At 36.5% G+C, this 11,624-nt stretch overlaps 1 pseudogene across 1 annotated transcript; it reads right to left on the bottom strand.

The window, feature by feature from the left end:
• Nucleotides 1-229: 229 nt before the first annotated feature.
• On the bottom strand, nucleotides 230-7,461 carry LOC309968951 (proline-rich protein 13-like; annotated as a pseudogene). The gene is made up of 2 exons: nucleotides 7,316-7,461; nucleotides 230-670 (listed from the first exon to the last, which is right to left on the bottom strand). The product of its transcript is annotated as a proline-rich protein 13-like (transcript).
• Between the last annotated feature and the right edge of the window lie 4,163 nt (nucleotides 7,462-11,624).

The raw sequence follows: 11,624 nt of genomic DNA, 5'->3' as shown, positions 1-11,624 counted from the left end.
CCAGCTAAAAGTTTTATCTAAGCAGTGGGAAGACGGCCTTTGCTAGCCCACGGCAATTCTTCTCCCATTTTCGCTAGCCAGTTAGGGTTGAACAGCAGAGAGAGGCTTAGATTGCAGGATGGCGGGGGGAGGGACACAAGGGCTAATTTACCCCAGTACAAGAGGGCATCTGAAACTTGATGGGAGAGCAGAACTGGAGAGACTTGAGGGAAGGGTTCAGGCCCTGTATTCAGTCAGAGTCACTGCTGGAAGAGGAAGAGCAGGAGGAGGAAAGCTTGCCATGTTTGTGGTGTTTCTGCTTCTTTTTATGAGCTTTTTAAATTTTCTTTTGCATCTTCTTGTCAATCACCATTCCTGCTCCTACCTTGCCAGGAGTCAATGGATTCACAGGACACATGCCAGGGGCAGGTGGTGGGTATTGAGGGGGGTAGGGACCTGAGGGTTGGCATCCTGATACCCTTGTTGTGGCACAGAATGACAGGGCCCACCAGGGGGAAAGGCTGGATTCCCCTGGGGTGCTCCTGGGGGAGTGGGAAAGGGGTCTGGAGGAAAGGTAGGGGTGGCAGGTGGTAGATGGGCAGGATTGCAACCTCCAGGGTACCCGACATTAGGGGAGTGTGGATATGGCCCTGGCTGCCCGGCATTGGGGTTCCATATGTTCAGGTATTTCCTTCAGCCCAGGAATGGAAAAAGAAGGAAACTGAGGAATCCAGGTGTCCCGTCACCTTTACACCACTGCTTCAACAGTCAGTTTTGAACAAAGGTAACAATATAATTCAATGGGGGAGAGACAAGTTCCTGACCAAGTGGATATCCATATGGAAAAAACAAAAACAAACTCCAAAACTTTGATTCCCCTTGCACTTCACTCACATACATATTTTATTCAAGAAGGATCATAGACATAAATATAAAGCTAAAACTATATCTCTTATAGACAAAATACATGAGAAATTTTTCAAGAACTTTGGGTAGGCAAAGATTTCTCAGGTAAGACATAGAAGGCAAAAACCATACAAGAAAATATTTATAAATTATATTTCATCAACTTAAAAATTTTGTTATCAAAAGAAATAGTTAACATAAATGAAAAGGTAAGCCAAAAAATGGGAGAAAATATTATAGTACATATGTATCTAATAAAAGACATATCTAGGATATATAAAGAATATGGAAGGGTATAATATAAGAATATATATAACATATAAATAATATAGAAAGAACTCCTATAACTCAATACCAAAAAGACAAACAACCCAATTAAAAAATGAGCAGAGCTTTAAACAACAAGACAGATATGCAAGTAGCCAATAAGCACAAGAAAAAGTGCTCAATTTTATTAGTTCTCAGGGAAATTCTAATTAAAACTGCCATGAGATACCATTCCCACCTTTAGAATGGCTAAGATTAAAAGTGTTTTTAGGGATGTAATGTACAGCATATTGACTATAATTAATAATGCTCTATTGCAGGGCTTCCCTGGTGGTGCAGTGGTTAAGAATCTGCCTGCTAATGCAGGGGACATGGGTTCGAGCCCTGGCCCGGGAAGATCCCACATGCCAAGGAGCAACTAAGCCCTGTGTGCCACAACTACTGAGCCTGCACTCTACAGCCTGTGACCCACAACTACTGAGCCCGCGTGCCACAACTACTGAAATCCGTGCACCTAGGGCCCGTGCTCCACAACAAGAGAAGCCACCACCGTGAGAAGCCCGCACACCACAACCAAGAGTAGTCCCTGCTTGCCACAACTAGAGAAAGCCCGTGCGCAGCAATGAAGACCCAATGCAGCCAAAAATAAAATAAATTTATTAAAAAAAATGAATCATATGTTGGTTCACAAATCAAGCCTTGGTAAATTTTAAAAAATTGAAATAATATCAAGTATCTTTTCCAACCACAGCACTCTGAGACTAGATACCAATTACAGAAAAAAAAAAACTGTAAGAAATACAAACACATGGAGGCTAAACAATACACTATGAAATAACCAAGAGAACACTGAAGAAATCAAAGAGGAAATCAAAAAATACCTAGAAACAAATGACAATGAAAATATGATGACCGAAAACCTATGGGATGCACCAAAAGCAGTTCTAAGAGGGAAGTTTATAGCAATACAGTCCTACCTCAAGAAACAAGAAAAATCTCAAATAAACAACCTAACCATACACCTAAAGCAATTAGAGAAAAAAGAACAAAAAAAAAACCAAAGGTTAGTAGAAAGAGAGAAATCATAAAGATCAGATCAGAAATAAATGAAAAAGAAATGAAGGAAACGAGAGCAAAGATCAATAAAACTAAAAGCTGATTCTTTGAGAAGATAAACAAAATTGATAAACCATTAACCAGACTCATCAAGAAAAAAGGGAAAAGACTCAAATCAATAGAATTAGAAATGAAAAAGGAGAAGTAACAACTGACACTTCAGAAATACAAAGGGTCATGAGAGATTAGTACAAGCAACTATATGCCAAAAAAAGGGACATCCTGGAAGAAATGGACAAATTCTTAGAAAAGCACAACCTTCCGAGACTGAACCAAGAAGAAATAGAAAATATAAACAGACCAATCACAAGCACTGAAATTGAAACTGTGATTAAAAATCTTCCAACAAACAAAAGCACAGGTCCAGATGGCTTCACAGGCGAATTCTATCAAACATTTAGAGAAAAGCTAACACCTATCACTCTCAAACTCTTCCAAAACATAGCAGAGGGAGGAACACTCCCAAATTCAATCTACAAGGCCACCATCACCCTGATACCAAAACCAGACAAAGATGTCACAAAGAAAGAAAATTACAGGCCAATATCACTGATGAACATAGATGCAAAAATCCTCAACAAAATACTAGCAAACAGAATCCAACAGCCACTAAATGGATCATACACCATGATCAAGTGGGGTTTATCCCAGGAATGCAAGGATTCTTCAATATACACAAATCAATCAATGTGATTAACCATATTAACAAATTGAAGGAGAAAAACCATATGATCATCTCAATAGATGCAGAAAAAGCTTTCAACAAAATTCAACATCCATTTATGATAAAAACCCTCCAGAAAGTGGACATAGAGGTAACTTACCTCAACATAATAAAGGCCATATATGACAAACTCACAGCCAACATCGTTCTTGAATGGTGAAAAACAGAAACCATTTCCACTAAGTTCAGGAACAAGACAAGGCTGCCCGCTCTCACCACTCTTATTCAACATAGCTTTGCAATTTTTAGCCACAGCAAACAGAGAAGAAAAAGAAGAGGAATCCAAATTGGAAAAGAAGAAGTAAAACTGTCACTGTTTGCAGATGACATGACACTATACATACAGAATCCTAAAGATGCTACCAGAAAACTACTAGAGCTAATCAATGAATTTGGTAAAGTAGCAGCATACAAAATTAATGCACAGAAATCTCTTGCATTCCTATACATTAATGATGAAAAATCTGAAAGAGAAATTAAGGAAACACTCCCATTTACCATTGTAACAAAAACAATAAAATATCTAGGAATAAACCTACCTAACGAGACAAAAGACCTGTATGCAGAAAACTATAAGACACTGATGAAAGAAATTAAAGATGATACAAACAGATGGAGAAATATACCATGTTCTTGGACTGGAAGAATCACCATTGTGATAATGACTCTACTACCCAAAGCAATCTACAGATTCAATGCAATCCCTATCAAACTACCAATGGCATTTTTCACAGAACTAGAACAAAAAATTTCACAATTTGTATTTGAAATACAAAAGACCCCGAATAGCCAAAGCAATCTTGAGAAAGAAAAGCAGAGCTGGAGGAGTCAGGCTCCCGGACTTCAGACTATACGACAAAGCTACAGTAATCAAGACACTATGGTACTGGCACAGAAACAGAAACATAGATCAATGGAACTGGATAGAAAGCCCAGAGATAAACCCACACACATATAGTCACCTTATCTTTGATAAAGGGGGCAAGAATATACACTGGAGAAAAGACAGCTTCTTGAATAAGTGGTGCTCAGAAAACTGGACAGCTACATGGAAAAGAATGAAATTAGAACACTCCTTAACACCATACACAAAAATAAACTCAAAATGGATTAAAGACCTAAATGGAAGGCCAGACACTATCAAACTCTTAGAGGAAAACAAAGGCAGAACACTCTATGACATAAATAACAGCAAGATCCTTTTTGACCCACCTCCTAGAGAAATGGAAATAAAAACAAATAAACAAATGGGACCTAATGAAACGTAAAAGCTTTTACACAGCAAAGGAAACCATAAACAAGACGAAAAGATAACCCTTAGTATGGGAGAAAATATTTGCAAATGAAGCAACTGACAAAGGATTAATCTCCAAAGTATACAAGCAGCTCATGCAGCTCAATATCAAAAAAACCAACAATCCTATCCAAAAATGGGCCGAAGACCTAAATAGATATTTCTCCAAAGAAGATATACAGATTGCCAACAAACACATGAAAGGATGCTCAACATCACTGGTCATTAGAGAAATGGAAATGAAAACTACCATGAGATATCACCTCACACCAGTCAGAATGGCCATCATCAAACAATCTATGAAGAATAAATGCTGGAGAGAGTGTGGAGAAAGGGAACCCTCTTGCACTGTTGGTGGGAATGTAAATTGATACAGTCACTATGGAGAATAGTATGGAGGTTCCTTAAAAAACTAAAAATAGAATTACCATATGACCTAGCAATCCCACTACTGGGCATAACCCTCAGAAAACCATAATTCAAAAAGAGTCATGTACCACAACTTTCATTGCAGCACTATTTACGATAGCCAGGACATGGAAGCAACCTAAGTGTCCATCGACAGATGAATGGATAAAGAAGATGTGGCACATATATACAATGGAATATTACTCAGCCATAAAAAGAATGAAATTGAGTTATTTGTAGTGAGCTGGATGGACCTAGAGAGTGTCATACAGAGTGAAGTAAGTCAGAAAGAGAAAAACAAATACCGTACGCTAACACATATATATGGAATCTAAAAAAAAAAAAAGTTTCTGAAGAACCTAGGGACAGGACAGGAATAAAGATGCAGATGTAGAGAATGGACTTGAGGACATGGGGAGGGTGAAGGGGAAGCTGGGACGAAGTGAGAGAGTGACATGAACATGTATACAGTACCAAATGTAAAATAGATAGCTAGTGGGAAGTAGCTGCATAGCACAGGGAGATCAGCTCTGTGCATTGTGACCAGCTAGAGGGGTGTGACAGGGAGAGCTGGAGGGAGACATGGGGAGGGTGAAGGGGAAGCTGGGACGAAGTGAGAGAGTGACATGAACATGTATACAGTACCAAATGTAAAATAGATAGCTAGTGGGAGGTAGCTGCATAGCACAGGGAGATCAGCTCTGTGCACTGTGACCAGCTAGAGGGGTGTGACAGGGAGAGCTGGAGGGAGACACGAGAGGGAGGGGATATGGGGATATATGTATATGTAGAGCTGACTCACTTTGTTATGCAGCAGAAACTAACACAGGATTGTAAAGCAATTACACTCCAATAAAGATGTTAAAAAAAAAACCCAACAAACTCATGGGGGACTTGCCTGACAGCACAGTGGTTAAGAATCCATCTGTGTATGCAGGGGACACAGGTTCCAGCCTGGTCTGGGAAGATCCCACATGCCGCAGAGCAACTAAGTCTGTGTGCCAGAACTACTGAGCCTGTGCTCTAGAGCCCATGAGCCACAAGTACTGAAGCCCCTGAGCCTAGAGCCCGTGCTCCGCAACAAGAGAAGCCACCGCAATGAGAAGCCCGTGCACCGCAATGAAGAGTAGCCCCCCGCTCGCCACAACTAGAGAAAGTCCGTGCAGCAATGAAGACCCAATGCAGCCATAAATAAATAATTTTTTTTAAAAAAAGGTGTTTTAATTTACTTCCTGCCATTAAATGCTACTTCGTTATATAAGGTCTTGATCCTAAGGACATAAAATGTAGCCAAGCATTTATCTGTTCAGCTAGTTCAATTTTGTCAAGCAAAATTACCCTCTGAAGTTTCAATCTAAACTGTGTAATGTGTCAAAGCTACAATTATGATAAACGTGCCAAAAAAGCATACAAAATTACTGGCTGAAATGATTTACAATCTGGGTAAAAGTTAAACTGAAAATAGACTTTATTGATTTTAATTTTAATAAAGAGCATTTTTTTTGTTGTATCCAAGATACTATTACAAAAGTGAATTAAAAATAAAGACATTCCATACAACCATTAAGCCACATCTCATTAAAATTCAGTCTTCTTTTTTATAAAAGAATACTAACTCAATATTTTTTGTATGTGGAGAGAAGACATAAATTAGACGTAAACACTATTTCTTTTCATTACACTTTTCAAAGTTCCAACTATTAATAATGAGATTGCCAAGTGTCAGAATGTTCTCTTAAAATGGAAAGCCTGGCATCAAGCATTCTGTCTCTGGGAAATGAAGTAAGAAAATACTTGACTCATACATGCCAAGTTTTCTTTTTTGTCTTCCTAATTGAGTGAGGTATATTACAATCATGTTGTGGCATGATTCTTTCTATCTGGGCTTTGCCTTACATTATCATTTGGAAACTACAATTAGCAGAGCATTTCTCTTCAGCACAGTTCAGAGAGCCTTTCTCAGAAACGATTTTAATGTGGTTTAATAATCAGGCTATACTCAGATATGTAAATCATGAAATGATTTACTTCTAAAATTATTTGATTCATGATTCTGTTGTTTTTCTAATTTTATGCAGAAACATTAAGGTAATCTTGACATATGACCAATCATGTAGAAAGATATGCCAATGGATATGAACCAGTGATTACAACAAATGGACAAATCAGTTAGTACAAAGTGAACAGAGCATATTTTGAGGTACAGTCCTCTTGAGTGATGAAAAACTTTTTAATTTAAATATTAAAAATAAATTATGTAAATAATCCAAAGTCTAATGTAAAGTGTAAGGCATATATATATTTTTGTTAAAAACTGGGTAAGAGTAACAGTGAATTGATTTGCATACAATTTTTCTGACATGAAAAATATTTACCAGGTGACTCACTTTTGTTGAAATGATTTGGAATCATTACCAATAAACTTAATTAATTTGGCCTACTTCTCTATATTTTATGATGACTCCCTCAAGAGATATCTTTCTCTTCACACATTGGAAAATGGGTTTCTTACTTAGCCTCTTCATTCAAGTATGAATATATCTTTACAAAACAATAAACACAGGCATTGAATAAAAATGTACATACACTTTGCAAGAAAATTATTCTCTTACAGAGATTACAGAGAATACTGGGATTTGGTTTTGTTTTTCAGCTCCAACTCTAAGTCCATGTTCTCTTCCCTGGATTTCAAATTCCTGAACTGTTCCTCACTGCAGGTAATGTGAAGATACTCTGGCTGTAACATCTGTCCTACACTGCTTGCCATTGCCTGTCTGATTGATGGGCAGATGGCCTCTTATTCCCCCCATGAATACTCCCTTAGAAGATGACTTTCCCCTTCCCTATAGTGTCTTTTTTACTGAATGTACTCCTTTCCTCCTTCCCTTCCTCTTTTCCTACCTTCTGTATGTTTTTCTTTCCTTCTCTCATTCTTTTATCCTTTCTTTGATTTTGTACTTACTGAATGCCAGCTATGTGCTAAGTGGTAGATAAAGGAATGTGATCATGAAAAAGAGATTGTGGGGAGCCCAACAAGTAAGCACAAAATTCCCATATTGTGATAAAAGCAGGCAGAGTGAGCTCTGAGAGCAGCTCAAAGGAGTGGTACATAAACAAGTCTTTGTGAGTCGGAAAAGACATCACCAAAGTGTTTTATACCCTGAAACCAGAAGATGCGCAGGAGTTATCCCATCAACTGCTACAACATATTTCTTGTCCAAGTGTCTTTCATTAATCAGCCCGGTCAAGACGATTTCTCTAATGCTGTCTTAAATACTGAGCTAGAAATCTCATTTCAATTAGGGACTGGGGAAACTAGAATTCCATTCCAAAAAACCACCTAAGTCTCCAATACCTCTTCTGTTTATAAAATTGTGAGTTTTGTCTCTTTCTTCACAGTATTTGATGTTCTAATCTTCTCTTAATGCCCTCTCAGTTCACCCTTGAGTTTCTTTATCAGTATCATGATCAACAGTATCATCTCTAATATTATTACTGTACTGGATTTACATCTCCAAATTTTGAAGGCTTTATTTAAATATATATTTCCCTAGGAAACTGTCCGGACATTAATTGATTGATAGATCAAATGCACATTTTTCTTTTCCTACCTGATGGTAATTTCTTATCTGGCAGGTACATTATATTGTTCAAGAGGGGAGGGAGAAGAAAATAAAGTTACAGAAAACATAACAGAGTTTGAAACACTTAGCTTATTTAGATGAAAACAATGATGAGACCTATTCAGCAGAGACTTTTTAATGTCAACTACATTCATCTCTTATTTGTTCAGCTCTCAAAATACTATCAGTATTTTAACTCAGCCATTTAGTGAGGACTACAATCATATTTTAATCCTCTTAAGGCCTGATTTTAAACTGTTTCTACCTTTTTATCTGTGTTATTAAGTTCGAGAGAATTTCAGAAACAAATTATACAGCTAAACATGTTTAAATTAACATATTTTAGAGTCTTGTATCTTGTGTTTATGCTGAACTTGCTGAAACAATTTTTCAACGATGAATTAACTATTTGATCACTAAAAATTGGGGGGGGGGCAGCTTGTAGTTTATGTAAATAGAACACAAATAGAAAATTCAACTCAGTGTGAATACTTTAAATACAAGCACTATTTTTCAGAGGCCAGGAAACATGAGGAGACAAGGAATGCTGGCTGACTGAAGAATTCGTTGTACAATACCTTTTGGATGGCCTTCAATAGCTTTTTTGGAAGAGTAGAAGAAGTCAAACTGAGGTCTTTATTAGTTTTTATCAGTAAGTCTTTGTTAGCAATTGGCATAGCATTTCAAGTGATTCTACTAGAAATGGTATCAGTAGAGACTGAATAAATACCAGCTCCATACTAGCAGAATTCTATTATAATAATGACACACTCTTTTTCTTCCAAAAGTATTTCCTGACTCAAATATATTTAATATAAATAGTTGAAGTGATTGCTTTGGAGAAGTTAGGAAAACATATTTAAAATAAGATCTTAATTGAAGAAAGCAAAATTTACATAAGACAGATATTAATATTTTATGACAATTAGGTTACTCAATTCATATTGTATATTCAGATACAATAACTAGAGTACAATAAAATTCCCTCTAGTTTTCATTTTAATTCCAATTAAAAGACTGCAGAGGCTTCCCTGGTGGCACAGTGGTTGACAGTCCGCCTGCCGATGCAGGGGACACGGGTTCGTGCCCCCGTCCAGGAAAATCCCACATGCCGCGGAGAGGCTGGGCCTGTGAGCCATGGCCGCTGAGCCTGTGCGTCCGGAGCCTGTGCTCCGCAACGGGAGAGGCCACGACAGTTAGAGGCCCGCGTACCGCAAAAAAAAAAAAAAGACTGCAAAACTTTTCAATAATCTGATTATTTTATTTGAGATAATTACTAGTCGACATAATTGAGCTCTGACCTGGATTATTCAATCAAAATTATTCAGTATTTCTACATAATCTAAAACCTACATATCTTGTCCTTTAATATGACTGCTGTTTAATATAATTATCATCTAGATCAAAGATATATAACACAATTACATGAACTCATATGAAATTTCTCTGAGAATAAAGACATTCACATTTAATGTACTGATATATGTAATGTCTTAAGGAGCACCTAAAATGGGGTGCCACTTTGTGTGAGACAGTCGTCATATCTGGATTTCCTATGAAAATGGATGTCACACTGAGTTATTTGGAATACATGCATATATCCCCTGTATTAATACAATCACTTTGCTTTACTGGATTTAAGTACCACAAACTGTTCAAAAATCAATATATCATTCCATTTTTCATCTAATTCAAAAATGTTTGTGGCGGTAAATCATGAACTTAAGCTGCACTGTCTTTTACATTAAGATAAAAGCATAAACTGTCCTGAAAATACAATATCCAGGAGAACATTTATGACATCAGAAGCAAATATCTAAAACCCTAAAACACTTTGATTACCATCTCTCATGATAAATACATAGGAAATCACTTCCCAATGTTTTTGTGCAATACTCATGTATAAACAAAACATAAATGAATCTTTCCAAAATAAAACTGTTAACACTTATTACGAACGGATTGTTCACTGGGGAAGGAAATGAGATAATTAGAGGGATATTTGGAGGGAAGTTATGGGGAAGACAAAAGTTTTATTCATCACTCAGAAGAATTCCTTGGTGTGAGAACTCAGCAAGTAGAAAGGATTTGGCAAGACTAGTAAACTGAAAATGTAATGACTTTAATTTAGACTGGTTTCTGTCATGAATTTCCCACCTTCAAGAGCAAAGGGACTGAAACAACACGATAACTTAACCCCCTTCTGAAACCATGTTGATAAGCTTCTTCCAAAGTACACTTCAGTGAAAGACCAGTCCAGGACACTGAGCAACTGATGTAACTGCCACAAGTTCAGCTGCACATAGCATTAGAGAAATACAAAAGAGAGTTTGCCTTTTTGTGAGGCTACCACAAAAGAAAGTGATATGCCTCAGAAACAAGTTTATCTGAAAGTGAATAGATAATATTCTCCAAATATCTGAATGGTGGTAATCTTAGTGAATTTATTTCAAAAGCATAAATTAACTTTGGATTTCAGTAACTACAGAAAGCATTTTAATCATCCATAACCTTGATTATTAATATCCTCATTTAAAAAGAATATTTGCATTGATTATATGTGTGAATGTGTATTTTCAAAAGGATTGGCTCACTGCCAGCTGAGTAAAGATGCAGGGGAAGGAAAATGTGTAAGGCATCAAAACAGACAGTTTCCTATGAGAACATAAACACAGAGGTTAATATAGTTCAATTAAATCTTTCCATAATGAAAAGGAAAATGGAAGTGCATTATTATCAATTTGACTTCACTACATATGCCCTCTGTATTTCTTGGGAGGTTATTGAAGCAAACAAATAACTTAAAAAGACTTTGTGGTACTTTAAGTTACTAAAAGATAATCCCTATTGTTCAATAGATGTAGATAAACTTTAAGATTAATATCTTTGATTAATATAGCCAATAACTATAACAATCACCTTTCCTTGTTATCTACATAGCATACAAGAACCCTCATTAAGGAAGACGTTCATTTTTGTACATATAACCAAGGATATAATTGAGATTATTGATTTTATTTGAATGTTTCTTAGATAATATGTTGCACTGGATTTTATATCTAATATTTTATTTTAACAGTTAATGAAATCCATATTTTATTTCGCTTTGTTTTATTCTGTTTTGCAAGAAGGTGATTAGTAATTTTGGTGATTATATTATATATATAATATTGGTGATTATATATGATTCAAAGAAATTTTTAATCAAGTTCCCTTTGTAGTTATAATTCCCACTGACCTAATGATTTCCTTTCTTTCCCTGAGGGAAAAGGATGTAAGAAATTGTGAAGGAGGGTCAACCAAGATG

This window comes from Leucopleurus acutus (genome assembly GCF_964270905.1).
Source record: "Leucopleurus acutus genome assembly, chromosome: 11".
NCBI classification, from domain to species: Eukaryota; Metazoa; Chordata; class Mammalia; order Artiodactyla; family Delphinidae; genus Leucopleurus; species Leucopleurus acutus.
Note: the sequence above shows the minus strand (reverse complement) of the source record. Positions and strands in the feature narration are given on the sequence as shown.